The 27,149-nt window shown below is 36.7% G+C and overlaps 1 protein-coding gene across 4 annotated transcripts in view; it reads right to left on the reverse strand.

Moving 5' to 3' along the window:
- alpha-Man-IIb (alpha-Mannosidase class II b) overlaps positions 1 to 27,149 on the reverse strand; it is a 147,954-nt gene that overhangs the window by 106,809 nt on the left and 13,996 nt on the right. The window contains exon 1 of one of the 4 annotated variants that reach the window (XM_089091756.1): positions 274 to 337. The exons of the other annotated variants lie outside the window; for them this stretch is intronic. The gene's annotated coding sequence lies outside the window, so the exon portion shown is untranslated. Of the gene's footprint in view, positions 1 to 273; positions 338 to 27,149 lie in introns of those variants that run through there. 4 annotated transcript variants of the gene reach the window in all.

Genomic DNA, 27,149 nt, shown 5'->3' on the forward strand with positions numbered 1-27,149 from the left:
GAACTAAAACTCTAAGAGCTATTGAAAAAGTTTTATATAGCCTACCAGTATCATAGGCCATATTGGCATCAAGTATATCATTCATCCCTAAGTATTCATCCACTATATAAAAAGAATGAATAAATATAAAAAATATAAAGTTTGAGGAGTTCTTACGATAAATTGAACTAATTTTAAGATAACTTCAAACATAGCTTTCCTCAATCAGGAAGAATACATTCTAAATTATAAATCTAGAATAGAATAAATCTTATAAGAATAATTCGAAATTACCTCCTCCACGACAATGAGAGGCTCAGAAATTCCATATTTCGCAACAGTATGGCGGTTTCTACCAAACGTGGCACTTGAAGCAGATATCGGGCATACTTGAAAAACCGACCTTATGTCTTTCTTGTTTCGTGCACTCAGGAGCTTCCAAAAAGGAGACAGGTACAAGAAATGAGGCAAAGCTACTGCAATATAAAGACGAGCCAGATATTTACGGCTTGAATTGGGACGACTAGTGACAACACCCGTATAGGCAATGCGTACTTTTTTAGAAAGGTGTTCGATAAGCAAAGACTGGGTTTCTCGAAGATTACGACCAATCGACAGGCCAAGGTACGTAATGTGACTAGACGGTGTTACGGTAATTCTATCAAGCCTGACTGTAGCATTATCTTCAGGGCCATTAAAAAACAAAACAGCAGACTTTTCTACATTAAACTGCAAACCAGTATCAGCATAATTTTTATCAAGACGCGAGAAAATATTTTCTAATGAAAAAAGCAATCGAGACAGATTTAAAAGATTATCTGCAAAACCCAGAAGTGACAAGTCAATATGCTTGAAAATACAGCTCGGAGAGACAACCTGTTGTGTATCATTAGCACTGTTATTATACAAAGTAGGAGACGTTATAGCCCCTTGCTTAATTCCCTTATGTACGGAAACCTTCCCACTAAGCTCACCATCTTGCAAACGAACACGAAGCTTGAGGTTCCTTTACATTTTACATAGTGACCTTACAGTAGAAGAACGCACGCCTCGCTTACACAGCTCTACCAAAATCTGGTTATGAATCCCAGAGTCAAAAGCTCTCCTGACATCATACTGACCTAAGATCAAAGTTTCTAGCTGGAGATAAGCATCAAGTAATTTGTTAGCAAGAAGATAAAGTACATGGGTGCACCCGAGGCCTTTTCGAAAACCAAGCTCGTGTGGAGGCATCTGACACTTGTCATAAATCTCATCAAACACAACGATCTCGAATAGTTTACAAAATACTGAAGATATCATTACTGGCCAATATGAAGAAGGCTGTTCAGCTGGCTTCCCCTTCTTTAATATCTGGAAAACCATACCCACATTAAAGCAACTCGGGACTATACCTTGTGTCAAAATCATCTGAAACAGAAGGGCAATGTGATGGTAAAGAACATAACCTCCCAAAGAAAGATGCAGAGCCCAAATAATATCGCAGCCTTTTGAGTATACCTTTTTCAGTTTTTTAACGGCCTGGCAAATTAAGACCGGTGACACTGAGAAATTGTCGAAGGTATCGGTAAGCATAGAAACCAGCTCATTTTCTAATTAGACTACAGAACTGGACCAGGCGCTTTGAACTCGGAATCAAAGTAAGCACTACACTGATTAGCAGAAATATTAAACGTAGGCTTAGCTTCTTCTGGCTTAGACCGAAGCGACCAAATATGGTTCGGATTCTTACTGAGCTTTTGCACAAAATTTTCTTTGAGGGTTGCACGGTGGGCATAACGCTTTATTGAACTTTCGTTTAGTATGGATTCGAATCTCGTTCACTATTCCACTCCGTGGCTATCATGCCAAACTTTCAGCCACAGCTTCGCCGACGCACAAGCCGCCGCTAGCTTCCGATTTCCAGACCACCCTTTAACCTGCGATCTATTATGGATACGCTTCACAGGAACTGCTACACTCTCAGCGACACTCAGAGCATGCGATATTTCTGGACAGTACATGTTTATCTGCAGACGTATTTCACTTTAGCTGCAATACGAGTTTGTATTTCTCTGCAACAGATGGAAGGGAACTTTTATTTTACTCAGGATATCACCACAAGTAGCCGCAAAGAGATCATTCGACACTTGTTTCCAGTCTCTGTATGCTCTCCATTGAGATTTGCACGGACCCGACAACGTTGGATTGTCCAGTGTTATTGACAATGACAAAGGCAAATGGTCAGAGTATGAACCATCAGCTGCAACTTTTACTTCGTCACTCACCGGGAAGTTCGCTAACACATGGTCAAGATTTGAGACGCATGGTCAAGAGGGAGGGCGATACCTTAAAGGGTGTATTATAATGAAAAAACCTCCCAGCTCTCACTGAGCCATCAAGATAAATACAGAATTTTATATATATATATATATATATATATATATATATATATATATATATATATATATATATATATATATATATATATATATATATTAGGGGTCGACAACTCCTTTTGAGACGATAGTGGATTTTTAATATTGTACATTATTTGGAAAGCAATTACAATAACTAGCTCTTTTTCAAAGCACTGATCTGTAGAAGTTAAAGTTTGACTGAAAGAGTGGAGTTTTAGAATGCAGTGGTCTTCCTCAATAATGGCAAAATTGTCTCAGACCCATCAGAAATTTCCATAGTATAGGCTTAGCATTTCGATAAGATTCAGAACAGACCCCGCCCTTTGGATCCCCCAGATATCACTGAAAGTTTCTGAAACTAGACCCCGGCGCCGCGCCGATGAGGGAAGTCCGGCGGCGGGGCAAAAAACAGCATGCCGCGCCGCCGGTAAGACGCCGGCGCCGTGGCACCAGTGAGATGTCGGCAGCGCGCTGCCAGCACGATCAAATGTTGACCGAAAACAGTAATGTTTTAGTAAGTCTTTTTCAAATCACAGCTTAAATTTACAACAGATTCGAGCCTATTCATGAGTTCAAAAATTCACAAGTCGCTGGCTGGAAATTGGTCTTCGTTATTCATCAAGAGACGAAGAAATCTGGTAGAAACGAAAGAGCTGTGGCGTTTCAGAGCTCTTGCATAATCCGAGTAGTTGAACTATCTATTAGCTATGTATTCTTAACATAAATAATTATCAAAATTAGTAGTCTTTTCATCGAGCATTACTGCATATAAAACTTCAAATGCCGTATCACAAAATTCCTCAATTATCTGGGTACAAATTTTGAATATAACTTTGAACTTAGAAGCATAATTTTTCATAATGCCCTTTGCCTAATTCTGCTTTGTAAACTTTAAAGCAGTTGAAATGGGCGACTTTGATATTGATTGTTTTTTTTGTTTTTTTTTGCTCCTTTGGATTCTTAAGAAAACTTCTTTTATTAAAAACTGGTTTTTAGTTTCAATTTAAAAAAGAATGCATTTTAAAGTTTTTTTTTGGCTTCTTTATAGAATATATGTCATGTAGGCTAAGGCTGAACTGCTGCTTTTTATCGCTTTTGTCTGCTCTTTTTGATAATATTTATTTTTTCTTTTGGGGATTCATTCTAAATTATTAATTGATAAATACCTAATATCAGTCAAATTATAAACTGCATCTAAAAGGAGTAAATTTATCAAATTGAAAAATACATTATGAACACTTCAATTACAATGACACAAAAAACACTTAATAGTTTATTCGCTATGAAGAAAAATGAAGTGCCAGCTATTTTCTTAGGTAAAAAATGAAAAGCTCATCCGTTTTAAGTGTAATTAAATGAAATAATATGCAGACTGAAGTAGCTCCAGGAAGATGTTGAAATGTTCATCCTAGTTCAGTCACTTTTAATCCAAGCAAAATGTTAGGACACTTAGTATCAGTTATTGAGTTTAAGTTTTGATTTCCAAATGCTCACAAAAATTACCAAATTTAAGAAAGTCGCAACAATAAGTCAACTGTGGTCAAAATACACAGACTCCTCTTTGATCCCCACCCAGGCTCAAAGCTTCTGCTATGGTCATTTCCATGGAAATCTCCAAAGAGTTTCTTTTAAATAGCTTTCAAGGGTAGTTAGGGGTATTTAGCCTTTTTTTGCTTCTCTTCAAAGCTTTCAAAAAAGTGTTATTCCAAATGTTACATTTGTGTATATTTTTGGTCATCATTTGTAGGGTGATCACATGTTCTAAACCATGCTAAACACTTACTGATACTGCAACACCTGGGACCCTGCGGACACAAGCTGATTAAATACTTCTGCTTGAACTTCCCAACCGGTTGGCTTTTATTATGACCTGACCTTTTAATGTAAACTGGGCACTGGAACAAATGCGTCATTGTCACTCAAGCGCACCGTTAGATGGGGAGGTCGATGTCGCTTTCGTCACACCAATTCGTTTTAGTGTGAATCTGCCTGGTACATATGAATGAATGTTTTCAAAGTAAACCCGTTTCATCAATAGGAAAAAAAAAACGGAATGGACGCATATGTCCCTTTCTGTTTGGACGATAAAACCATGCAAGTGCTGTATCAAGTATAACTTACGAAAATCTTGTTAATTTTGTCAAGTTTTCAACTTTTCGGCATCCCTCCTTTCAATAGAAAAAAAAATGAAGGCACTATCACATAAATATAATAACTGCCTTTACCCCCCTTCTGGAAACCATCTTTATTGGATACCGTCTCCGCTTTAAATAAAAAAAATAATTAACTTGTTTGCACCTCTGCTTTAAAAAAAAATCGAGGTATTATCATTTAAATATGATAGCTCAATACTCCCCCTCCCCCTCTGGATACCACCTTGATAGGATGCCGTCTCTGCTTTAAATTAAAAAAAAATCAACTTTTTGGGATCCCTGCTTTCAATAAATAAAATTTCGAGCTATTATCATTTAAATATAATACCTCCCTACCCCCTCCCCCTCTTGATACCACCTTGATAGGATACCGTCTCAGCTTTCATTATAAAAATAATTTACTGAATAATTAACAAGGTGTTCCTTGTTAATTAACAAGTGTTCCTTGAAAAAAAAATTGAGGGTATGAGTAAAGGGGTACAAAGACAACAACAAAAATGTCGAAATTATTCAGATATACCTCAAATTATTGGAAAACTGAGTGATAGATTCGCCATGGCATAACATAAGATCCAAAGAATCGAATTAAAAGGGAGCACACACAAAAGCCAAATAAGGCCAGTAGCCTATGAGAAATCGCAAAATACCCAAGACAATGAACCAGTCCTAATGGGGGGCCCAGGGTCTTTCAAAATATTTTAATGGTTTCCCAGGGAATTTGATATCATTTTCTTCTCTCTCCACTTTAAATGAAAAAAAAATTATCTTTTTGGCATCCCTGCTTTCAATAAAAAAAAAAATGAGGTATTATCATTAAAAATGATAGCCCCCTATCCCCCTCCCCTATAGGCAATAATTCACAATTTATTTATGAATCATATTTTTGGGGTAACTTCCGGTTCAATCTTTAATTCCCCAACCTTGTACATAGCTTAGTCTATAGCTAAATTTTGTCTCAACCGAAGGCTGTTTTTGGGGGGGGGGGGGGTAAAGATGTTCTAGAAAAAAGATTGTATTTTATATCAGTCGTTAAATAATTGATTATTAAAAATTAAGAAAATATTGTATAAAAGTAGCAAAAAAATAAATCAGCAAACTTACAATTCAGCTTCAGAAACAATATGTCGGCTGTCAATTTCAAAATCCAACAAAAGGCGGAAACTTTATGGTAGTTAATACGTTCAATAATTCTATTCAACTTGAAAATAAAATTCTTGACTACAAATAGCAATTGAAAAACTGCATTCAAAGTTATTTAACCTCATTTCATATAGACGACACTTTTTTTTATCAATGTATGATGAACTGTGTATAATGCAATATTTGACATTGCATATTGCATCTGTCTGGTTTTATGCAACGTAACAAAAGAGACGAAAATTAATGAATAAGAGAGTAGTGAAGAATTATTGTATGCAAAATGATATTTGGCTGGGCGAGTCATTGGTGATAAATCGCTAGGTGTGAGACTGTGATCGCGTTATTTTCGGGGATTCGGGGAAACAAATTTTTTTTTCGTAGTGACCCACAGATTTTTAGGGAAATACCCGAAAATTCGGGGATAGTGCAAGCTCTGCTTGATTTCTAATCAGGAAAATCGAAATACTAAACCACACGAGAAGGAAAAGCTCCGACATTGCGGTTGACGCAATAAAGAATTGCCGTAAAAATAATTTAATGTCGACCGAACGCCGCCGCCTCTGCCAGCGGCGGCGTGCCTGCGGTGCGCCGGCGTTGTTACGACACTTCGGTGGCGTTCGACCGGGCCTCTCGTCGGCGGCGTTCGGTCGATCCGCCGGCGCGGCGCCGGGGTCTAACTGAAACCCCCTTTTTGAACCTCCAAATCAGCACCAAAGAACCTTTTGATGTACAAGTTCGACAAGGAGCCCGTAAGCTGAAGAATGACAGAGCAGCAGGAACTAACAGAATAACAGTTGAGATGATAAAAACATCACTGAAAACCTGTGACTTATACTCTTTTCTAGTACCTGGAAGTCTGAAAAGGTACCCAGATCTCCTCAACACTATCCGTGAAAGTCCTGGCCGACTTGGCCTCAAGATTAACACAGAGAAGACAAAAAAATCATGGCAACAACTTCCTCCCAGGATACAAAGTGTGGAGATTCGATCACTGGCGTTTACCCCCTCCAAAAATGTATCCCCTGCGGAAAATACCCATGGAAAATACACCTCCGAAAAATATCCCCCCCCCCAACGCGGCTGGTTGGTCTACAATTACTTTCGGCTTATAAATAAAAAGACTAGAACTCTCAATTTCTGATCTAATGAGAACTCTCCGAAGTTTCTGCGACCATAATGTGGAGGTGTGGATGAGGGAGGGGAGTCTCCCTTCTATACGGAATAAATTCTACTCATATTAAGTTTCAATGCTACTCTTTAATTTCATAATAACAGCATCGACCAGAAATACTCCCAGAGATCATAAGGGAGTAGATATCAACTCCAAATTTTTTATGCGTTTTCTAAAGTTCCTTTTGTACCCCCCCCCCCCCGAAGAAATTATCCCCCCAACAAAATCCTGGTTATGGCCTTGGGGATTATACATCAGTTTCTACCTCCACCCTCCCCTCATCTCTCTCTTAGAACTAATTCTGTATTTATCTTGATGGCTCAATGAGAGCTGGGATGTTTTGTCATTAAAATACACCCTTTAAGGTATCGCCCTCCCTCTCTAACAAAACAATCGGAGAGCCCCATTGTAGAAGTGTAGGTGTCTTTTAAGTTTTGTAATTTGTCCATTACAGCCAGACAGTATTTGTTATTGGGAAATATGCGGACATTATACTAGTCCTACTAATTATAGATCTAGCCTCTCGGTTACCAAGTTCACGGCTGCGTGTAATCAGCTAAGCCGTTACGTGAAGGCTCAAATTTCTGGGAATACGAAAGTTCTATTAACAGGGGACTTCAACTCCGACCTACTTAATACCAAATCTGAAAGGACTCAAATCGTTATAGGTTCCCTTCCTGATTACTTAAATGTCGTTGATAAGGATAAAGCTTATACATTTATCAGTGTTGCCAACACCGTCTCAAATCTTGACCATATGTTAACGAACTTCCCAGTAAGTGACGAAGTAAAACATGCAGCTAATGGTTCATACTCTGACCATTTGCCTTTGCCATTGTCAATAACACTGGACTGTCCAAAGTTCTCGGGTCCGTGCAAATCCCAATGGAGAGCATACAGTGACTGGAAACAAGTGTCGAATGATCTCTTTGCGGCTACTTGTGGTGATATCTTGAGTAAAATAAAAGTTCCCTTCCATCTGTTGCAGAGAAATACAAACTCGTATTGCAGTGAAAGTGAAATACGTCTGCAGATAAACATGTACTGTGCAGAAATATCGAATGCTCTGAGTTTCGTGGAGAGTGTAGCAGTTCCTGTGAAGCGTATCCGTAATAGATCGCAGGTTAAAGGGTGGTCTGGAAATCCGGAGCTAGCGGCGGCTTGTGCGTCGGCGAAGCTGTGGCTGAAAGTTTAGCATGATAGCCAAGGAGTGGAATAGTGAACGAGATTCGAATCCATACTAAACGAAAGTTCAATAAAGCGTTACATGCTCACCGTGCAACCCTCAAAGAAAATTTTGTGCAAAAGCTCAGTAAGAATCCGAACCATATTTGGTCGCTTCGGTCTAAGCCAGAAGAAGCTAAGCCTACGTTTAATATTTCTGCTAATCAGTGTAGTGCTTACTTTGATTCCGAGTTCAAAGCGCCTGGTCCAGTTCTGTAGTCTAATTAGAAAATGAGCTGGTTTCTATGCTTACCGATACCTTCGACAATTTCTCAGTGTCACCGGTCTTAATTTGCCAGGCCGTTAAAAAACTGAAAAAGGTATACTCAAAAGGCTGCGATAGTATTTGTGCTCTACATCTTTCTTTGGGAGGTTATGTTCTTTACCATCACATTGCCCTTCTGTTTCAGATGATTTTGACACAAGGTATAGTCCCGAGTTGCTTTAATGTGGGTATGGTTTTCCAGATATTAAAGAAGGGGAAGCCAGCCGAACAGCCTTCTTCGTATCGGCCAGTAACGATATCTTCAGTATTTTGTAAACTATTCGAGATCGTAGTGTTTGATGAGATTTATGAGAAGTGTCAGATGCCTCCACACGAGCTTGGTTTTCAAAAAGGCCTCGGGTTCACTCATGTACTTTATCTTCTTGCTAACAAATTACTTGATGCTCATCTCCCGCGAGAAACTTTGATCTTAGGTCTGTATGATGTCAGGAGAGCTTTTGACTATGGGATTCATAAACAGATTTTGGTAGAGCTGTGTAAGCGAGGCGAGCGTTCTTCTACTGTAAGGCCACTATGTAAAATGCAAAGGAACCTCAAGCTTCGTGTTCATTTGCAAGATGGTGAGCTTAGTGGGAAGTTTTCCGTACATGAGGGAATTAAGCAAGGGGCTATAACGTCTCCTACTTTGTATAATAACAGTTTTAATGATACACAACAGGTTGTCTCTCCGATCTGGGCTTTTCTGATAATCTTTTAAATCTGTCTCGATTGCTTTTTTCATTAGAAAATATTTTTTCGCGTCTTGATAAAAATTATACTGATACTGGTTTGCAGTTTAATGTAGAAAAGTCTGCTGTTTTGTTTTTTAATTGCCCTGAAGATAATGCTACAGTCAGGCTTGATAGAGTTACCGTAACACCGTCTAGTCACATTACGTACCTTGGCCTGCCGATTGGTCGTAATCTTCGAAAAACCCTGTCTTTGCTTATCGAACACCTTTCTAAAAAAGTACGCATTGCCTATGCGGGTGTTGTCACTAGTCGTCCCAATTCAAGCCATAAATATCTGGCTCGTCTTTATAATGCAGTAGCTTTGCCTCATGTCTTGTACCTGTCTCCTTTTTGGAAGCTCCTGAGTGCACGAAACAAGAAAGACATAAGGTCGGTATTTTTCAAGCATGCCCGATATCTACTTCAAGTGCCACCTTTGGTAGAAACCGCCATACTGTTGCAAAATATGGAATTTCTGAGCCTCTCAGTGTCGTAGAGGAGGTAATTTAGAATTACGTGAAAAACTAGAGCTGCTGGATAACGAGTGGGTCCACCTTCTCAATTAGTTATGTTATTATGCAGCTCTTTCTGTTTGTATTTGTTTTTCTTATCAGTTTTTGCTTTTTCTTTCTTTTCCTTTTTTGTGCTTTGTCTTTTTCTGTTGATCGTAATACGGGTTATTAATTAAATTCATTCATTCATTCATTTTCCGCGAAGAAGTTTTCTGCAGGGGGGGGGGGGGATTGTCTGGTGGAATTTTCAGTGGAGAAAAATTTTTTTGGAATAATTTCCTTTCAGCGGAGGTGTATTTTCCACGAGGGTATTTTCTGCGGGGGCTATTTTCCAGGTTGGGGCATTTCCCGCAGGCAGTATTTTTCGAGAGGGTTATTTTCCGGGGGTGCTTTTTCAATGGGGGAGGGCTATTTTCCTGGGGATTCTTTTATTTCTTTACAGCAGCGAGTGCTGGAATTTAAATCAGCAACAATAAAGACGGATTCCTTCGATTCCCTAAGGATTCCCTAAAGACAGTAGTTTTCCTTCGAAAACTACTGTCTTCTGAGAATCCTAAACATCGACTGGAGAGATCATATCCTAAACCAGAGAGCCCGCTCTATCTTTGGCCAGCCCATAGTTATAGACGTCATTCGGCAATGAAGGTGGCGATACCTTGGGCACGGGATCCGTATGAAAGACGATAGGATTCCGAAACAGATCGGCAACCTCAGGGATTCCGCAGGAAAGGTCTGTCAAGGAACACCTTGCGTCAAACCTATCAACGGGACCTGTCCAACATTCACACGACGATACAACCCAAATGAAAAGATGTTTGGGCAGTGCCGCACATGAGGGATAACTGGCGGTCCTTCGTGGATGCCCTGGATGCCCCTGGTGGCACAGGAGGTTCTAAGGTATAAGGTAAGGGTATAATGCTAAAAGCAAAAATTTAACAAAAAGACAAACTTTTCTCAAATAATAATAAACAGCAACGTTAAAACTTAAAAAAAAACAGAAATTATTCCGTCTATAAGGTGGTCTGCTCCGTCCTGAACTTCCCAATCTTTATGATAAAGTTTGATTTTTTATCCCCAATTGTTTAAAAAAAACTGTTAAGTACAAGGGCAATTGAAATGAGATAAAAAATATTTTTCACATTCAAGGGTGGAATAGCTCATTGATGTGCATTTGCTTTGAACAATAAAATTTTCAGTTCAAATATTTTTAAAAGCAATCGGTAGATAAAAAATCTAAGATTATGCATAGTTACATTTGTCACCCACATAATACTTTGGTATAGACTAAAACTTAATGGCGAATAGGTTTTCTGATTGGCTCGAAACTTTCAGGGATTGTCCCCTGGCCTAGAGGAACATAAATGTTGTTTGGAGGAGTGATGATGTTAGGAATTACGGTAAAAAAAAAGCTGTTTTTCCCTGAATAGTTTGAGATTTACAACTGTAAATCGTTGGGACAGGGGAATATGATTAATGAGTGCAAAATTTGTTTGGGGGCACAGTCGTCCATGAAATATGTTCCAAAACTGGGCCAACAAGCTTTTTCAGCTTGAAGTTGGGGCATGGTTTTCCCAGGAATAGGGATTAAAAATGTCTATAATTAACTTTCTGATCGGCTGAAAATTTGAACTAAAACTAGCTCAAGCTATTGGGTAAATAAGACCCGAATGGATAAGAAAAGGGATAAAAAGACGATGGTTCTCCCCCCGAAAAGTTTGTAAATTCATTTTTTCCGAACTGCTTGAAACTTACGCCCGTGAAATTCTGAACCATGGGAGTCCTCATTAGCAAACAAAAAAGCTAGACTGGGAGAAGGAACCCCCAAATTAGGCACCAGAAAAAAGTTTGTCTTTTTTTCGATTGCCTCGAGACTTATACCTGAAACAGTCTTTTTGGTCTTGGCTCGAAAGGACACCGATCAGAAAAATGGGAAAAAGAAGGATAACAAATTTTAATTTTCATTTTTATTTTTGAAACAGGCCCCTAGGAAGAGCCATCGAACTTTTTACGAAGGGCTTGAAACTTCAAACAATAAATTGCTGGCTCAGTGGACTTCAACAAAGAGGAAGTTCGAAAACCTTGGCCACTTTCAAAAATGTGTCCCATAAAAAGGCAAAAAGAGAAATTTTCCCCCGTTGACTTAAAATTTCCAAGGATATACCATGGACCCTGGGGATCACACGTCTTGTTTTAAGGAGGGAAGGTGTAAGGAGACCCTTTATTGGGCCAAAAATTTAGTTGTCTCTGACTGGTCTGAGATTTACAGCAGTAAGCCCCGGGCCAAGAGTAACCTAATAAAAATTGGTTTAGCAGCATGGTCACTCCCTATACAGGGCCCAAAAAGTTTCAAAATCTCCTTATTAGGTAATAAATTATATACTTAAATCCTTAGGTAAAAAAAAATCCAATGTACGTGGAAAAAATTAAAAAAAAACAACATTGATTTCCCGAAAAAGGGCCAATAAAAGGCGAAATTAAAGACCTTTTAACGTTCTTTTGAAATAAAATATCATCCCCATTACATCTACAAAATACACAAATTAACTTCCACCAAGAGAAAATAGCCACAGTGAAAACAAACTTGATTAAGATGATTCACTTTCACTGAATTTTTCATACTTTTTATCATACCACTTTTTTTAACGGATTAGAACTTTTTAACAGATTTTAACGGATTATTCATAAGAACTTCTTAGATTACTTGCCTAATTTATATATCTCCCCTCTGACCTCTTGAGACAAACTTACAATTGTATAAAACATATTCATATAGAACTTTTAGTAAGGATAAATCTGAATAATAAGCATACAACGCTTACTTTAAGCTTAAATTAAGGTAGGCTGATAGCCTAATACAGAGAACGCAATCTGTTATAAACTAGCCTACGGTAAGCGACATTTATTCTAACCGTTAAGTGCAATCTGATTCTTATTTTTGAGTTATCAGGGTTAAGTTTTAGTCTGTCAGCAAATATCTACAGAAGTAACTACTTTTTATAGATTAATTTTGAGCACCAAAAACATCTAAGTAAGTTATATCTATTTCATTTTTTTAAGTCATTTAATAGCAATGTTTCAAAGAAAAACATGATGGAAAAGTATTACACGAGATTTGGATATAAATTTTTTAGCTAGACATATTTATACGCCATGTTTTGCAAATTTCTGCTAAGAAAATTATCTGTATTTAATATGGAATTTTTAGGGCCATGCGTTAGTTATCATATTCTTTTTAATGACCTCCAAATTAATTGTAAAGGCCTACAGATTAATTGTAAAATTTTATAGATCAGAGTTGTAAATTTCATATCAAAGGTCTCAATGTGAAACGTGGTTTCAATTTAATAGCCAAATTTTTTATTTAACCTATCTATAGGAAACTTTATGTGAATATCTATACGAGGCCATTAAAAACGTGGACAAGGTTGTTTCAAAAATTGTGAGTGATTCTTATAGTAGTTTTTGCGCTAATTCTATCTTCTTTTCTATCTTTAAACAAAAAAAAACATTAAAAATAAAAAATTCCCCAAAAGAAAATCCATTTTTTTACTGACACATTACACATGTGAAACATGGAAACTTTGAGTTGAAATACGAGAAAGGTCTTTTAATAGAAAAACCTGGAAGGCCAGGAAAGGAAAGTATTAAGTTTCTTAAAAAAGTGGTAACTAGTTTCCTAGGAAACAAAAAAGACCAAACCTAAAACGATATTGTTCCTAATCTGTTATATAACTACGAACTGTTTGGATGCAACATTAGTCTTAAAGTTCATTTTTCTCATTCTCATCTGGACTGTTTTCTGTTAAATCTAGGAACAGTGAGTGAGTAACAAGGAAAACAGTTTCATCAAAATATTAAACAAATGGAACGCAGATATCAAGACGCTGGATCGTTGATATGAGGGCTGACTACTGCTGGGCGTTATAAAGGGAAAACCCTAAACCCCATAGCAGGAAAAGTACCAAGTAATGTTTTGAAGGAAAAAGATAACATTCTTGCAACGACTTGTAAAGGTGCTGTTGTGAAGCTTTATTAACTTTTCCAAATACATTTTTTAGGTTCATTCATCTTTAAATTACTTTTAATAAGAGATTTATAAATAATGGTTATACGAAATACAAATATTATTAATAGTATTAATTAGTATAAATTAATGAAATTAATTAGTATTAACTTTCATTAATCAATATTAATCCGTTTTATGATTTTTTCTAAGACCTTCACCCCCATTTTTAACAAATCTTACATGATACAAAAAAAAACAATATTATTTCTGAAATCAGCACCAAAAAACATTATTCACTTTAATAAGAAGTGCCCATAACTTAGGGAAAATATAGAAATCAATGGAGGGAAGGGGCAGGCCCCATGGTCATCCCGCTTTTGACTTAAGCAGTATCTTGTTTATTAACCTTTTGTTTCAAGCCATAAACCTAACAGCCCATAGTATCTCATATTTGTTTTAATGAATTCTTGTTTTATTGCAAATGTAAATGCAAGCCGTAACTGCAAACTTTTGCATCAAATTGGGATATGAATTTCTTATCTAACGTATCTCTACAAAGTTTTATGCGAAAATCTCCACTGGGACTATTGATATTTCCTTTGCAGTTTTCAGGATCCAGTTTTAGCCATTCAAGAAACATTCATCCTCTGCAGTCTTTGGCTTATACAGCTTCGATTCTTTGCAAAAATTTGAAAGCTCTTAGCAACTAATATTTATTTCAATTTCTTGAATTATAAGTCTTTTAAATAAAAAGACATCTATTTAAACCACAATCAGAAACTTTTGTACCAAATAGCGAGCAAAAATTTGCTTCATGGTAGTTGCAAAGATTTGATTTTAATGTTGATGCATCATTTTGCCAAGTGTCGTCAACTCATGGAAAACTAAGTGGTGCAAAACTATTCTTCATAATCCAAGGAGGCAATTTTTCTGTTTTTTTAATTTTTCATTGAAAATACCCCCCAAAAGGCATTTTTGAGAATCCAGAGGGGAGGCCAAAAATATGGGGGGGGGGATATACTTCTCTCACCTCCAATTGACAGCAGTAAATGTGCCTATAAACCTTGGAGCTTAGGCAGTGTTTTTCAATTTTACAGAAGAGAAAAATTAAAAAAAAATATATAAAACTATAATAAAATACTTAATATAAAACACAAACTTTATAGGCCCATTTACCGGTGTAAATTGAAGGGGAGATAGATGCACCCCCCCCCCCCACAATAATAACAAAATTAATGTATAAGCCTTATGTCTTAGACACACTATTGTTATGTTATTAATTTAAAAAAACTTTTTCCAAAAAGTAAGTTTTTCAAAGAAAAGTAAAGAACTCCATTAAACAAAAAATTAGCAAAAATAAAATCAAATAATCTACCAAGCGTGAAACTACCACAAATCAGCATCGATAAATAAATGAAACCCAAAACGAACAGAAAATACAATAATTAACCGAGTCAAACCTAAGATGAGCAAAAATTAACATAAGTAGGGCTCAAAACCCCTATGCCTTCCCAAGGCCAGAACAAAATTTGCACTTTACTGAAAAAATACAAATTTTTTTACTTTTATAACTTTAATAAATCAAATAATATTAACATTTTTATTACTAAGTATCAGTATATGTATATTAAACTGACAATGCACATTCATTTGTATTTTTATTTATTTATCGATGCTGATTTGTGGTTGTTTTACGTTTGGTAGATTATTTGATTTTATTTTTGCTCATTTTTTGTTTAATGGAGTTCTTTTCTTTTCTTTGAAAAACTTATTTTTCGGAAAAAGTTTTTAAATTAATTTCTATTCGTTTTATATTGACATAGTCTTTTCAAGGAAGACGACAATAAAGCTTTAAACCTTTTCGTTTTTTAAGACTTTGTAATTTGACCTTCTATTTTTATACTGGAGAAAAATTTTATGCAATTTTTAAGGGCATACAGTCAATCAAAAATTTGAACACAAATAAAAGAGTTTAATTTAGTCTCTTACCTTCTCCAGTTGACCTGAAATGGAAAGCTTGATACCATTCACAAAAAAATCTGTTTACTTTCTTTGATAGCTTGGATGCACTTATGCTATTTTGATTTGGTTAAATTTGAAGAGCAGAAATGGGAGGGTTGGCGTGGGAGGGTGGGCATGGGAGGGTGGGAATGGAAGGGGAATTAGTTGCCCTCAAATCACTTTCGACTATTAAAAAGGACATCAGCCCTTTCTATTTTGAATCGAATGAGCCGTTTAAGAAGTTCCCACGACAACTCCTTCGATAAGAAGTGCCCTGGTCTAAACAACAAAAACAAAAAAAAATAATACATTATACCCACTTCGATCTTTACTATAAAAATGTCAAGCCTTCCAATCACTTTCGACTATTAAAAAGGGCACTAGGCCTTTCGATTTCCAATCGAATGAGCCCTTTTGGAAACGACAACGCTTTCATTTTTGAACCCTTCTTCCTAAATAAGTCTTGTGTTGTTTAAGTATATGTTTTATAGTTTGTTGAGGTTTTTTTACTGGAAGAATGGTCCAAATTGTATTTATTTTATCTTCATTTTTTTTTTTTTTTGTGGAAGCTTGAAGGGGTAATATAAAATTTGGAATGTAGTTGAAGCCACCGCCAAAGGATTCTCCTAAGGAGGGGGCGCAACCTATAAGCGGGACGTGCGTTTTATTTTGTTTTGTTTTTATTTGTGCTGTAGTAGGCCCCGGAGAGTAACCTGTTGTATTTGATTGCCTTAATTCATTTTTATTTAGTAAAAAGGGATTTTTTTTTTTTTGAAAAAGGGAGTCTATAGTTAGGATGATGAAAATGTTATATTGGATGAATTTAGTTTTTTTAATTTCAGAGGTATAAAGGAGGAGAAAATAGAGGAAGAGAAGTTTTTTCGTGGTTGTAGTTTGGTTGAAGTTTGTAATTTTGTTCAATGTATTTTTTAATAGGACAAAAATGAAGATGAGGGGTAAAAGGAAAAAAGGGGAAAAAATGGAAATTAGGAAAGGGAAAAAATGGAAATATAGGATAAAATGCGGAAAATGATAATGAAGGCTAATAATCCTTATTCAAAATTTTGATCATGTTAAATATTTATAGTAGCAGTGTGTTTTCAACAATATTGCTTGGATAAAAAATAGAAAAAATAAATGTCGTTTTTAAATTAGTGTAGGTGACATTAAAGTTTTGAAAAATAATAAAAAAAAAGAAAAAAAGGCTTTCTATAAACACCTTATATTCCCCCAGGGCATAAATTACAACCCTTACCTTAAGGTCTGTTAGGGTGGTTGTCATCCTCCAAGACCAAATTTCCAGAACTTTAAACTATGTTATAAAAAACGGCAATCTCTAAATGTTGATTGCATCTGTTTGGGGAAAGGGTGGGCGCGAGAGGGGTGGTAGTCGCTCTCCAATTACTTTAAACTATTAAAAATGGCCCTAGCCCTTTCAATTTCCAATCAAGTGAGCCCTTTTGAAGTTTCAACTACAAAACTTTCAATAAAAATCGTATATGCCCCCAGGGCATAACTTACAACCCTTGCCCTGAGTGCTGGGAGGAAGCATTCTCAAAGAACTAATTTCCAGAACTTTCTACTACGTTGAACAAAATGGCTATCTGAAAATTTTGATTGGATGTGTTTGGAGGAATGGTGGGTGTCAGAGGGGGGCTAGTTACCCTTTAATCACTTTCAACTATTACAAAGGGGACTAGCCCACTCAACTTCAAATTAAATGAGTCCCTTTTGTAGTTTTACAACAACTATACCAATAAGAACCTTATATGCTTCCAGGGTAATACTTAAAACCCTTGCCCTTGAGGCTCTGGGGGTTTGTCATCCTTAAATACATAATTTCCAGAACTTTCAACTACTTTGAACAAAATGGTTATCTCTAAACTTTGATTGAATCTTTTTGGGGAAATGGTGGGAGTAAGAGGGGGTTAATTTCACTCCACTCACTTTCAACTATTAAAAATGACAATTTCAATTTCCAATCAAATGAGCCCCTTTTGAAATTTCTGTAACAACTTTCTATATAAACTTTATATGCCCCCAGGGCATAACTTACAATCCTTGCACTGAGGGGGTTATCATCCTAAAAGACCTAATTTCAAGAACTTTGAAATACGTTGAACAAAATAGATATCTCAAAATTTTGATTAGATGTGTTTGGGAGAATGGTGGGCGTGAGAGGGGCGTTAGTCGCTCTTTAATCACTTTCAACTATTAAAAAAGGCACTAGCCGTTTCAATTTCCAGTTAAATGAGCCTTTTTGAAGTTTCTACACTTTAAATAAAAACCTTATATGCCCCTGGAGCATAATCTACAACCCTTGCCCTGAGGGCTGTGGGGGGGTTGTCATCCTTAAAGACCTAATTTCCAAAACTTTCAACTACGTTGAATAAAATGACTATCTAAAATATTAATTGGATGTGTTTTTGTCCCCAGGGCATAACTTATAACCCTTGCCCTGAAGACTGTGGGCTGAGTGTCCTGCTTAAAGGTATAATTTCCTGAACTTTGAACTGCGTGGAACAAAATGGCTATCTCAAAATCTATTGGATGTGTTTGGGGATATGGTGGACGTGGAAGGGGTGTTAGTTGCCTTCCAATCACTTTCGACTATTAAAAAGGGCACTGGCCAATTCAATGTCCAATCGAATGAGCCCTTTTGAAGTTTCTACGACAACGCGTTATATAAAAACCGTATATGCCCCCTGGGCATAATTTACAACCTTTGCCCTGAGGGCTGTAGGGGGGGGGGGGTTGTCATCCTCAAAGACCTAATTTCCAGAACTTAAAACGATGTTGCATAAAATGGTTATCTCAAAGTTTTGATTAGATGTGTTTGGGGAAAAGGTGGGCGTGAGAGGCGGGACAGTTTTCCTCTAATCACTTTCGACTATTAAAAAAGGGCACTAGCCCTTTATATTTCCAATCGAATGAACATTTTTTAAAGTTTCTACGACAACGCCTTTTATAAAAAAAAACTTTATATGCCACCAGGGCATAACTTACAACCCTTACCCTAAGGGTTGTAGGGGACTGTCCTCAAAAACATAATTTCTATCTAGAAATCAACTACGCTGAACAAAATGGCTATCTCAAAATTTTGATTGGATGTGTTTCGGGAAATGGTGGGAGTGGAAGGGGTGTTAGTCACCTTTCAATCACTTTTGACAATTAAAAAGGGCACAAGCCAATCCAATTTCCAATTGAATGAGCGCTTTTCGAAGTTTCTACTGTCTTCGATCGAAATTTTGAATTTTCGTCGTCTTCGATACGACGTGCCCTGCCCTAAAGGAACAAATTAATAAATAATACATTGTGCCAACCTCGTTCTTATATGCCCCAGGGCATAACTTAAAACCCTTGCCCTGAGGGTTGTGGGGGAGTGTCCTCCTCTTTACTTTGTCCCCGTTTCTTGTCTCGTTTTCGAGTGTCCCCGTTCTTTACTAAGGCAGCGCGATCGTGCTGCCTATGATTTATACATCAACTTTCTATATAAACCTTATATACCCCCAGGGCATAACTTACAACCCTTGCACTGAGGGTTCTGAGGGGGTTATTATCCTAAAAGACCTAATTTCCAAAACGTTCAACTATGTTGAACAAAATGGATATCTCAAAATTTTGATTGGACGTGTTTTGGAAAATGGTTCGCGAGAGGGGCGTTAGTCGCTATCCAATCATTTTCAACTATTAAAGGCACTGGCCCTTTCAATTTCCAATTGAATGAGCCCTTTTGAAGTTTCTACAACAACGCTTTCAATAAAAATTTTATATGCCCCAGGGCATAACTTATAACCCTTGCCCTTAAGGGCTGTGGGGGGGAGGGGGTTGTCATCCTTAAGGACCTAATTTCCAAAACTTTCAACTACGTTGAATAAAATGGCTATCTAAAAATTTTGTTTGGATGTGTTTGGGGAAAAGGTGGGCGTGAGAGGGGGTTAGTTGCCCTCAAATCACTTTCGACTATTAAAAAGGGTGCTATCCCTTCAAATTTCAAATCGAATGAGCCCTTTCTTAAGTTTCTATGACAAAGATTTTAATAAAAACCTTATATGCCCCCAGTACATAAATTATAATCCTTACCCTGAGGGTTGTGGGGGAGTGTCCTCCTCAAAAATATATTTTCTATTTGGAAATCAACTACCCAGAACAAAATGGGTATCTCAAAATTTTTAATGGATATGTTTGGGGGAATGATGGGCGTGGAAGGGGGGGGGCTAGTTGCCCTCCAATCACATTCGACTATTAAAAAGGGCACTAGCCCTTTAAATTTCCAATCGAATGGGCTTTTTTGAAGTTTCTACGACAACACCTTCTTTAAAAACCTTATATGCCCCCAGGGCATAACTTAAAACCCTTGCCCTGAGGGCTGTGGGGGAGTGTCTTCCTCAAAAACATATTTTTTATGTGGAAATCAACTACGCTGAACAAAATGACTGTATCAAAATTTTGATTGGATGTGTTTGGGGAAATGATGTGTTTGAGAAATAAAAGTAGCTTGTCTAGAATTTTACCCTCCCCCCCCCAAAAAAAAAAAAAAACTTGTGCCAAATTGGGGTATAAAATTTAACAGAAAGCGCTTGATTCTCAAAATGAAATTCAGAAACAAATTATAAACATCTCTGTTGTACACTACCATATACAATGCTCAGGTTTAAACTTGTATCCAACCTTTCGTTGCCTGGAAGCGGAATTGGCGTACTAGGCCCTTCTAAGCGAAATTGAGTTATCAGTGCCGTCTAGTGTAAAATTTTGTCCTCTTTCTGAATCTGGACTCCGTTCTAGTATATCACACTCCGACGCAATGCTACGAGTCGAAACCGTTTTGACGTAACTTGGATTACTTTCATTCTGTTGGAAGCGGAATTGACGTATCTGATATGCACTTTTAGCAGAGGACTTTTTGACGTATCTGCGCATTCGCCTGTACTTTTTAGAAGAAAATATTTAGAAAACGTAAAAAAACAATGCAATAGCATTGGCAACTATTCTCGATAAAACATTTCAGACATTTCCTGATATTAGGAAGTTTAGAACATGGTTAGATTCATGCTTTCCGCAAAATATAAACTCCATCATGAGCTGCAATATGCAGAACATCCTGTTCAAAAATCCACAGGTTAAGATAATTATTATTAAATATTTTGAGCCAGGAAACTCTTATTCAAGAGGTAGATGCAAAAATGCAATACATTGTGTTATCGAGACGGCACTTAAGAACCAGGAATGTAGGCTACTCGCTTTTAGACCTAGTCAAAAAATCGGTCAAAGGAAAGTGTCAAAATCTATACGTGATCAGTCGGTTACAACCATCACATTTTCCGAATTTCCAGGCATGCTCGAAAACCTATAAAAAGTATTCAGCAGTGCCTTTCTCAAAGATCAAATGGCACGAATTCCGCTAGAATTTCTGTAAAAGAGTACGGTACGAAGTGTTTTTTGCAGATGAGTATTGTAAAGTTGTCCAAATTGCACCAGAGATAACCTTTCAGGGAGTGAAGCGGAAAGGCATCTCAGAGGTAAGGGGAGTTTAGAGTCTCGGGGCTCCAAAGCCTGTTATTTGGGTCATAAACTTGCCAGAAGACAAGATAAAAGATATCCTTGTGAAAGGAAGAATGTCGTAGCTGAGACCCCTAGTCAAAATTGAGGCATGGGGGGGCTAGTTGCCCTCCAATCACTTTCGATTATTAAAAAGGGCACTAGCCCTTTCGATTTCCAATCGAACGAGCCTTTTTTGAAGTTTCTAAAATAAAGTCAAGTCAAGTCTACGAAAACACCTTCTATAAAAACCTTATATGCCCCCTGGGCATAACTTAAAATCCTTGCCCTGAGGGTTGTGGGGGAGTGTCCTCCTCAAAAACATATTTTTTATCCTTAGTGTCCTCCTCAAAAACATATTTTCTATCTGGAAATAAACTACGCTGAACAAAATGGCTATCTCAAAATTTTGATTGGATGTGTTTGGGGGAATGATGGGCGTAGGTGGGGGGCTAGTTGCCCTCCAATCACTTTCGACTATTAAAAAGGGCACCAGAACTCTCGATTTCTAATCGAATGAGCCCCTTTTGAAGTTTCTACGACGACCCCTTCGATATGAAGTGCCCTGCTCTAAAGGAAAAAAAAAAAGTACATTGTGCCAACATCGTTCTTATATGCCCTCAGGGCACAACTTAAAACCCTTGCCCTGAGGGTTGTGGGGTAGTGTCCTCCTCAAAAACATATTTTCTATCATGAAATCAACTACGCTGAACAAAATGGCTATCTCAAAATTTTGATTGGATGTGTTTGGGGGAACGATGGGCGTAGGGGGGGGGGGGCTTGTTGCTCTCCAATCAATTTCGACTATTAAAAAGAGCACTAGCCACTCCAATTTCCAATCGAATGAGCCCTTTTCGAAGTTTCTACGACAACTCCTTCGATACGAAGTGCCTGGGTGGAGGGAAAAAAACACATTGTGCCCACATCGTTCTTTACTTAGGCAGCGCTAGTGCACTGCCTATAATTGTTATACTAGTTGTAAAATTAGATAGCAATTTAACAGAAGAGGAAAACTAACAAAAATTAAAGTGTTGTCCCAATATTGTTATGTTGTTGTTATACTAGCTATTTTTATGTCGAAAAATAAAACATGATTACTGAATGACAACGTTTTTTCTTGGTTTTAGTGTCACAAGTGCATTACAAAACTGAATAATTAAAATGGCTAGAAATCGATTTGAAAAGCTCGTGTTTTATACTAATTCGTTTAGAACAATTCTCTACGAATCATACGCTGTTGTATCTTTTTTCAGATTAATGTTTAATTTAGAAAAACTACTTTTCACAGCTTTCACTATTCTATTCCAAAAAAAAAAAATGTTCAAATTTTAACCATCAATGTTTTCAAATTTTATTCCATCAATAATCTCAAGTTCGAAATTTGAACATTTGTCAACCCAAGGGATGGCGACTGAGATCTATAATTGGCATTCCAGACATGCGTAATCTCTTGATTTAGTGGCAAGTGTTCTAAGGTGTATACCGGACACCAGTGTTGGCAACACTTAGAAATAAACTGTACCAGTTTTCCGATTAAAATCGTACCGCAAGAAAGTAATTTGTACCATTGGAACAATAGGTTAAAAATTTGCCATAATAATAAGATAATTTTCAATAACTAAAAACTTGGAACAGATATTTGAGTCAAAAAGGAGCAAGTAAAACCTAAATGTACCGGGAAATCTGATTGTACAAAAAAATTTCCAAATGTACTGCACTGTGCCAGGACCTCTAAATTGTACTAAAAACGGTAAAATTGTAGCGCGTTGGCAACGCTGCCGGGCACGAAACTAACCGAACATTTAACTCAAAGAGTTTCGTAATTTTTTTCAAGAAATTACACTGCCATCTAGTATCTTGTGTGACAACAAGCTTGGTAATACTAGGCTGTAGTATAAAATAAATACAACAAAGAACATTATTTTAGTTGGTAAAGAACAGAAAGAGTGTGGCAATTCCTCTGGCAACAGCGCGTGACAATTCCCAGAATACAATGGGTATCTTGTCTTGCCTCACATTTCTTTGTCCCCCTATAAGGATTGTCTCATTAGTTCTCATTGCAGGTAATTGTACCAAATTGTACCGAAAACGGTACAATTGTACCGAGTTGGCAACACTGCCAGGCATTAAACTAACCAGACATTTAACTCAAAGAGTTTCGTAATTTTTTTCAAAAAATCACACTGCCATCTAGCATCTTGTGTGACAAGAAGCTCGGTAATACTAGGCTGCAGTATAAAGTAATTACAACAAAGAATATTATTTTAGTTGGTAAAGAACAGAAAGAGTTTGGCAATTCCTCTGGCAACAGCGCGTGACAATTCCTAGAATACAATAGGTATCTTGGCTTGCCTCACATTTCTTTGTCCCCCTATAAGGATTGTCTCATTAGTTCTCATTGCAGGTAACTGTACCAAATTGTACCGAAAACGGTACAATTATACGATGTTGGTAACGCTGCCAGGCACTAAACTAACCAGACATTTAACTCAAAGAGTTTCGTAATTTTTTTTCAAGAAATCACACTGCCATCTAGCATCTTGTGTGACAACAAGCTCGGTAATACTAGGCTGCAGTATAAAGTAATTTCAACAAAGAATATTATTTTAGTTGGTAAAGAACAGAAAAAGTGTGGCAATTCCTCTGGCAACAGCGCGTGACAATTCCCAGAATACAATGGGTATCTTGCCTCACATTTCTTTGTCCACCTATAAGGATTATCTTATTAGTTCTCATTGCGGGTAAGGATAGTGGAAACCGTGGATGTGGTGAAATTGTAAAAATTAGGTAGCCAAGGTGAGTTTTTTTTTTCACAGTTGTACAGTGTCTGTGTGAATTAAATAAAAAAAAAAAAAGCGTTATAACTAAAAGTAAGGGACGACGTTAAAACTTAAAACGAACAGAAATTATTTCATATATGAAAGAGGCTGTCCCCTCCTCAACGCCTCGCTCTTTAAGCAAAAGTTTTTTATTGTTTTAAAAAATAGAGATGTGAGAAAGTCAAACTTTAGCGTAAAGAGCAAGGCGTTAAGGAGGGACAGCCCCTTTCATATACGGAATAATTTCTGTTCGTTTTAAGTTTTAACGTCGTTTTTTACTTTCAGTTAAAAAACTTTTTTTTTTTTATTTAATTTTTGAACGTTTTTGAATTAATCCAGGTTCTGATTTTGGCTCACCGTACACGAATAATTAATACAAAATTTGCATATTAATTTTATTTATATTTGGTTCAATGGCTTTCTCGAAACTTGTTTAATTTTATTTATGAACGTTTTTATTAGTAATAAATATACGTAACTTAAGAATTAATTTACATAACGAACTTCTATGTTCATATATTTTTAATACGTATATTAGGGGTTTCGCCCCCTATTCAATACCTTGCTCTTTAAACTAAAGTTCGAATTTTGTTCCAATTCTTTAAAAATGACCGCTTAATCACAAAGGCCGTTAATTAGAATAAATAGCTCTTATGAAAGTACTAAAAAATCTTTGGCTTAAAGAGCGCAGTATTGACTAGGGGGTGAACCCAATCATATACGTAATATTTTCTGTTCGTTTTACTTTCAGTTGAAAAACTTGTTTCTTTTTATTTAATTTCTGATCTTTTTTTCAAATGATGCTTGGAAATCAGGCGTCCCCTTAATAGCAATGTCCCTTCCCCCATGAAAACTTCCTTCATGGAAAGAAGTTTGCCACATAAACCTCGACCCACTCTCTCCCCACTACCAGAAAAAATTCCCCCTGAAAACGTCTGTATACTTCCCAATGACCAATACTATAGGTTATCATTGGGTAAAGTTCATAACTTTCAGCCCTGCCCCCGAGGACTTCGGGGAATAAAGCCATCCTAAAAGACATAGTTATCATATTTTCGACCACGCTGAACAAAATGGTTATCTCAAAATTTTGACCGGGTGACTTTGGGAAAAAACGAGCGTGGAGGGGGCCTAGTTGCCCTCCATTTTTTTGGTCACTTAAAAAGGGCACTAGAACTTTTAATTTCCGTTCGATAGAGCCCTCCCGAGATATTCTAGGACCACTGGCTCGATACGATCACTCCTGAAAAAAAAAAACACTCATCCATGATCTTTCTTCTGGTAAAAAATGCAAAATTCCACCCTTTTGTAGATAGAAGCTTGAAACCTCTACAGTAGGGTTCTCTGGTACGCTGAATATGATGGTGTGATTTTCATTAAGGTTCTATAACTTTTAGGGGGTCTTTCCTCCTTTTTCAAAAATCAGCCAAATTTTCTCAGACGCGTAACTTTTGATGGGTAGGACTAAACTTGATGAAACTTATATATTTGAAATCAGTGTTAAAGTCTAGTTCTTTTAATATATCTATTGGTATCAAAATCTCGTTGTCTAGAATTTCGATTACCATTTAGCCGTGTCGTTCCTCACAGTTCGTTACCACGAACTGTTTAATGGGAAGAGATGTGTGCAAACTAAGATTAGAATAATGGAAGCCACAATAAATACAAGTGTCAAATATGACTGAAACACGGGCGCTTCATAGGATGAGAAAGTCTTGGTAAGAGTTTCCAAGGGGAATTGTCTGTGTATAATTTCAGACACTTGATTGAATAGCCGTACACTAGCTAATAAGCCTTACCAAAAATGTGGCTAGATCCTAATTTATATGGCAACGATGAGCGTAAGGATAAGATGGTTGAATCGTGTATTACGGATGAAAGAGGATAGGTTACCAAAACTCGTTCTTTTTGGCTATTAAATAAAAAAAAAAAAAGTTTTTTAAACTGAAAGTAAGGAGCGACATTAAAACTTAAAACAAACAGAAATTATTCCGTATATGAAAGGGGCTGTCCCCTCCTCAACGCCTCGCTCTTTACGCTAAAGTTTTTTATTGTTTTAAAAAATAAAGTTGTGAGACAGAGTCAAATTTTAGCGTAAAGAGCGAGGCGTTGAGGAGGGGACAGCCCCTTTCATATACGGAATAATTTCTGTTCGTTTTAAGTTTTAATGTCGCTCCTTACTTTCAGTTTAAAAAACTTTTTTTTTTATTTAATTTCTGATCGTTTTTTTGTTAATGCAGCTTTTATTTTGGCTCGCCGTCATTGAATAAGTAACGAAATTTGCATAAAAATTTTACTTTTCTTTTGCTAAATGGCTGTCTCTAAATTTGGTTCTGACGTAATTTACAAATTAACTTACGTAACGAACTTCTATATTCGTATATTTTTCTTCTGGCAAAAAATACAGTTGCAGATTTTTGCAGATATGAGCTTGAAACCTATGTTATAGGGTTTTCTGATACGCTGAATCTGACGGTGTGATTTTCATTAAAAATTTTTCACTTTTAGGGGATGTTTTCCCCCACTTTAAAAAATCAGGTGAGTTTTCTGAGGCTCGTAGCCTTTGATGAGTAATACTAAACTTAATGAAATTCATTTATTTAGAATCAGCATTATAAGCCCATTCTTTTTATACATTTATTGACATCAAAGTTCCGTTTTTAAAAGTTTCGATAACTATTGAGCCGTATCGCTTGTTTTTTTTTTTATTGTTTTTTTTTTTATTACGTATATGTTATTACGTATATGATGGGGTTCTCCCTTATTAAATACCACGCTCTTTACGTTAAAATTTTACAAAAAATTTAATTAACAAACCCCACAATCAAAAAGGCCGTTTAATTATAATATATAGCTCTTTTTAAAGCACTAAAAAAAAAAAAAACTGTAGCGTAAATAGCGAGGCATTGAATTGGGGGAGACAACCCGCATATACGTAATAATTTCTGTTCATTTTAAGTTCTAATGTTGATTCTTACTTTCAGTTGAAAGTACTTGTTTTTTTTAATTTAATTTCTGATCGTTTTTTAAATAATGCTTGGAAATCAGGCGCCCCCTTCATAGAAGTGTCCCTTACCCCAAAGAAACATCCTCCACGGAAAGATTCTCCCAAGTAACCCCCTCCTCCAGCCCCCCTCCCCCCCTTCAGAAAAAAATTCTTCCTGAAAATGTCTGTATACTTCCCAATAACCAATAGAATATGTAAGCAATG

This window comes from Artemia sp. Qi Xiang Cuo, chromosome 1, assembly GCF_049724085.1.
Source record: "Artemia sp. Qi Xiang Cuo chromosome 1, ASM4972408v1, whole genome shotgun sequence".
NCBI lineage: Eukaryota > Metazoa > Arthropoda > Branchiopoda > Anostraca > Artemiidae > Artemia > Artemia sp. Qi Xiang Cuo.